This window comes from Anabrus simplex, chromosome 6 (assembly GCF_040414725.1).
Source record: "Anabrus simplex isolate iqAnaSimp1 chromosome 6, ASM4041472v1, whole genome shotgun sequence".
NCBI classification, from domain to species: Eukaryota; Metazoa; Arthropoda; class Insecta; order Orthoptera; family Tettigoniidae; genus Anabrus; species Anabrus simplex.
In genome coordinates this window covers 110,611,366-110,617,365 of record NC_090270.1, presented here as the reverse complement: position 1 = coordinate 110,617,365, position 6,000 = coordinate 110,611,366, and positions in this window count along the sequence as shown.

The window sequence follows — 6,000 nt, the reverse complement described above, 5'->3', positions numbered from 1 at the left end:
ACAAATACAAACCAATACAGCTGATGATAGAAGGTAAGACAGGAAGAGAACGAGGATGTGAGTGAAGATGATTATCCTAGAAATGGAATCTCCGACAGTCTTTTGTCAGAAGATGGCACCAGGAGAAGAAATAATCTGTTTAAATGTGAACGAACATATTGTTTTTAATTTGATATACAAAATTAAATACATGTAAGAACTTTCATTTCACAGTTATAGCGTTCTGTTTATACCGTACAGAGCACACTGACGCAGATTAAGGGTCGTATTCAAGAATTATACTTGAACGGATACTGTACAAAGTCTCCTCCGATAGGAAAGTCTAACTTTACTCTAAGTCGGTTTCATAGACGTTACATTCTCCAAAGGCGAGAGTTTGTGTACTATATTTTAGGTTGACAATGCTATTGTCTGTATCACTAATAGAAAACAAGTGAAGAGCGGCTTCCGTCAAGCATTTTTAAATTTCCGTTGAGGCCTAGCGTAGTGTAATTTTTCGTGTTTATTTCTCAACCCTGGAAGAAATTAAATAAACAATTTTCAGCTTGTGAAAAATTTACAATCGGAGGTCATTTTTCTGGCAGACAGTACAGATAGCCTTCTAATTACTCTGGTAAATGTGGACTGGGTGACACTTCGTAAGTTTGCAGAAACCAGCAAAAAATTGCCTATCACAAAAAAAAATATATATATATATTAGGCCTAGAACTAGACTCTTATTCATTTAACATAACCTCAATCAGTTACGTGTAAAAGCGTAAATAATAAATTAATAATTCTAGTCATTCACACTTACCCGTGGCGTAGTATCATCAATCAATCAATCAATCAATCAATCAATACTGATCTGCATTTAGGGCAGTCGCCCAGGTGGCAGATTTCCTATCTGTTTTTTCTTAGCCTTTTCTTAACCCTCAAGCACACGCGCCAAATTTTAGGACGCAGACACACGCGTGGGGGTGCTTTCCACCCCGCATATCATTGTATTGTAAAATATAAATTACTGTATTATTTGGAGATTTTAAGATAGATTATATAAGAATAACTCCTTCTGCGGGGATCCAGCCAGAAAGATATAAGAGCGGGCAGAGCACAGGAGAGTTATTTGTACATTTCACTAGGAAATAAAATGACCTGGGGTGGATTCCACCCCATACGCGTGTGTTTGAGGGTTAAATGATCGCAAAGAAATTGGAAAATTATTGAACGTCTCCCTCGGTTATTCCAATCCCTAACTCCCCTTCCTATAAACGAATATTTGCCCCAATTTGTCCTCTTGAATTCCAACTCATAAAGCAATTAGCAGTTGTATCATTTGAGAATAGGTAGTCCTCTTTGAGTTTCTATCACTAGTACATCTTCGAACATCGCGAAGGTGTCTGATAGAGTTCGTTTATCGCATCTGTACCTGATTTTGAATTCGCTATCCCTTTAGGACTCAGTCAGGTTTTGCGCATCTCAAATGAATCGATGAGGAATATGTGTGGCTTGTATAATCTCCTAGACATCTTCAAGATCTTCCACAAACTGGATTATGTTTTGAATGTCCGCCATTGTATTATCCTCTACAGTCGACTTTGTGAAGTCAAAGTACGAGCCATTGGCGACTTTGAAGTAACGTCTCGGCCAAAGTTTACTCTTCCCGAAGTCTCGTCTGTGAATAAGAAAATGGTGGCTTTGGTGGGTACAAAACCGACTTCGCCACAAAGTCTTGTCTTGAATACGACCATAAAGAACGTCCCCAGCAGCCGTTGCCACGATTGTCACGCTTTCTGCAACCCTTTCCTCGTAGCCAGCGACTTTGACAGGCCTGTGGTAGACAGGGTAGACGAATGCGATACGGGCCTGCCCGCCAAATCGGACCCCCTCAAATAAAATGTAAAAAACCTATGAATAACTACGTTAAATTTAATTACATCAGATATAAGTGATTCCATATATTGTCAATTTATATGAATAAATGGAGTATTCGTTATCTTAAGATTATTAAGGTTTAATAGGTTTTATTGACTGCCTCCGTGGTTTAAGGGCTGAGCGGCTGCACTGCCAACCACGCACCACTTAAATGTTCGAACTAACTTTATTTAGTTTTATTTTTCAGTAACTTCAGAACTACACACTGGAACTGATACCGAAATCTCGGTTATAATAATTTATTCGATAAAAAACTGTTCAAATAGAGCTTGAAAAATATGAAACCGCACAACGGATAAGCCTAATTTACTATTAACTTCGTGCAGAGAGAACTCGTTTGAAACTGAGTTGACGGACTGCTACTACACCAACTTCTTATTGTCATTATACACAGTTGTCCAAAAGAAATAATTAAATGTTCAGAAAAATTTGTGCACATCACGATCTCAGGTGTACTACACATCAATAAAGTATCATTTTTTAACTGAAATATGATATGTGAGTATCAGTTTTCATTACTGTAATTATTTCTCAATAATTTGGGGCAGGTCTTTTATAAGGAGCGTGTCGCGGTATTGCGAGAGACTGCAAGGGCAAACATTGTTCACAGCTGAGCTGTGTTACACTCGGTACAATAAAATGCTGCTAGTGCATTCAAGTGGCAATTGCTCAACGTACACATTTTTAAAAAATCAACTAAGGCTACAAAACGCACAGATTATTTCTGTGCAGAGTGATATTAGGCTAGATATATATTATTTTAATTTATTTACGAGTAGACTGCGGGTCCCCTTAAAGGCCGGGCCCTAACGTCACGCAGCTGGCGGTAAGGTAGAACTATTTGTAGGATCATTGTTATAGAAAAAACTCCGTTGAATACATAGAGTCGTCGCCATAAGACCTATCTTGTGTCGGTGCGACGTTAAGCAAAAAAAAAAGAACAAAAAAAAAACAAAACAAAACATAGCAAACTGCCATAAATCGCCGTAAATAGGGTACAGTGGGGTAATTGTGGTAGAGACTTTGTTTCAAAAGTACCATCTTTGAGTGAAAATTTTATTTCCTTAACAATTTATTGTGAAATATATGTTACTGCAGTGGTTTGTTCTTTACAATGCAGACGAGCCCGGGCCTTTAAGAGGCCCCGCAGACTCATCGCAAAAAGAAAAGGAACAAATAGATGTCTAGCCTAGCATCACTTTGCAAGAATATGATCAGGCCAGTTTTGAAGAATCAATGTAAATAGTTTGTTTTACCATATCTACGTAGAGCAATTGATTTTTGGTTACATCTAGCTGCATTTATTATAACTGTGTTGAGTGAAAAACATCAGAGCCGTAAACAAAGCTTACCCTTGCAATCTCTGTAATACCGCGGAATCCTCCTCAGAGAAGACCTGGACCAAATTACTTAAACATAATTACAGCAATGGAAATTCATACCAATATATCATACTTTTGTTAGAAAATTATACTTTCTCGATATCTAGTGAACCTGAGATCGTATTATGCACAAATTTTGCTTAGCTTATTCGACAAGAGTGTTTAATGCTACAATTCAGTTTCGAACGAGCTCTCTTTGCACGAAAGCTTATCAGTTGTGCTGTTTGATATTTTTCAAACTTTATTTCAACAGTTTTTATTTAATTTTGTTTGTATACTTTCCTGTGTTGTAAGCGAATAAATTATCATAACTGAGACTTTGGTTTCGGTTACAGAGTATAGTTCCGTAGTCAACTTACTGTAAGATGATGTAAAGATTGTTGATTACAAGGATAATGTCCATATAGAGGAGGTGACTAATACTAAAGAAGTATTAAAATTTACCTATGACAGCAATGACATTTATGGTAAGATACAAAAGCTGAAAACTAGAAAAGCAGCTAGAATTGGTAAGGTTTCGGGGGATATACTAAAGACAATGGGTTGGGATATAGTACTATATCTGAAGTACTTATTTGATTATTCTTTGCATGAAGGAACTATACCAAATTAATGGAGAGTTGCTATAGTGGCCCCTGTATATAAAGGAAAGGGTAATAGACATAAAGCTGAAAATTACAGGCCAGTCAGTTTGACATGCATTGCATGTAAGCTTTGGGGAAACATTCTTTCTGATTATATAAAGACATGTTTGCGAAATTAATAACTGATTAGATAGAAGGCAGTTTGGGTTTAGGAAAGGTTATTCCACTGAAGCTCAACTTGTAGGATTCCAGCAAGATATAGCAGATATCCTGGATTCTGGAGGTCAATTGGATTGTATTGCGATTGACCTGTCTAAGGCATTTGATAGGGTAGATCATGGGAACTACTGGAAAAAATGAGTACAATTGGACTTGACAAAAGAGTGACTGAATGGGTGGCTCGGTTTCTAGAAAATAGAACTCGGAGAATTAGAGTAGGCGAAGCTTTATCTGTCCCTGTAATAATAAAGAGGGGAATTCCTCAAGGCAGTATTATTGGACCTTTATATGTTTTCTTATATACATCACTGATATGTGTAAAGAAGTGGAATCAGAGATAAGGCTTTTTGCAGATGATGTTATTCTGTACAGAGTAATAAATAAGTTACAAGATTGTGATCAACTGCAAGTGGACGAATACGTTTGAATTGTGCCTTTAAAAGTAGGAAAGATCACAATATGAAGATAAAGTTGAAATTCAAGAGGAAAAATTGGGGCAAATATTCGTTTATAGTAAGGGGAGTTAGGGATTGGAATATCTTACCAAGGGAAAGGTTCAATAAATTTCCAATTTCTTTGCAATCATTTAAAAAAATGTCTAGGAAAACAACAGATAGGGAATCTGCCACCTGGGTGACTGCCCTAAATGCAGATTAGTGGTGATTGACTGATTTATTTATTTATTTATTTATTTTATTTATTTATTTATTTATTTATTGATTGATTGATTGATTGATTGATTGATTGATTGATTGATTGAACCAATTTTAAGAACGAACAACTAGCCGTTAAACCACGGAGGCAGCCAAATAAAACCTATTAAATTTTGTTTCTTATAATCTTACAATAGTGAATAATCCGTTTGTTTACGATGTATAATTTGACAATATATTGCATATTATATATCTGTTCTAATTAAATTTATATTAGTAGTAGGTTTTTCATCTTATTTGAGGGGGGCCGAATGTTTATTTTGGCAGGCGGACCCGTATCACACTGGTTACGCCCCTGGTTCGTTACGATATGTTTCAGTACGATGGCAATTAAGCAGAAATGTATTTATAAGGTAAAATACACGTAATATCCGGTAGCCTAAGGAACAACATCCCATGGCCCAAGTTACAACGACAAATCCTATCTTTGGCCACCTGACACTTTTTTGTTATCTAATACAAATGTCAAACACGTCCTCTTCTTTATTGTTGATAAATAACGAAGGTATCACTAGAAAAACATTTAATTTTATTAAAAAACTTGCAGCACTTTTAAACAATTCTGCAACTGCTTTCGTGAGGTAGCCCATAGGCCGTACTGTATCTTCGGTGCCGTCATGCAAAGAGGCGAACTCTTTCCTTCGTCCAACACGCGCAATGCAAGCACATGATACGTCTGTGCCTTTCTTAATGCTATTTGTTCGGGGCGTCGACCTGTAGAGATATGTTGCCCCTACTTGTACCATGTGATATAAACCTGCGTGTAATGGGAATGGAGGAAGTGTAGAGTGTTGAATGTGAGGAAAGGAACGTTAAGGACAACACAAACACCCAGTCCCCAGGCCAGGGATATTAATCATTTACAATTATAAAAGCCCTGACCCAGCCGGGAATCGAACCCGGGGCCGCCGGGTGACAGGTGGACGCGTTGCCCCCTACTCCTATATTCTTCGTAATAGTTACATTTTCGGTTAGGATTTTAGTCTTCCATAAATGTCCGGCTCCATGGCTATTCATATAACAGATGAGATCATTAACACCTGTAATCGTTTGATACCTCGTAAGTTAGGCCTACTTAATATTAGGAGAAGTAGGTTTAAAATGTGATAATCAATCATCAACTGTTTCGCTTTTATTGCACGTTATCAATATTACCTAATGCAAGTAATAACACAAATGTAGGTTCAC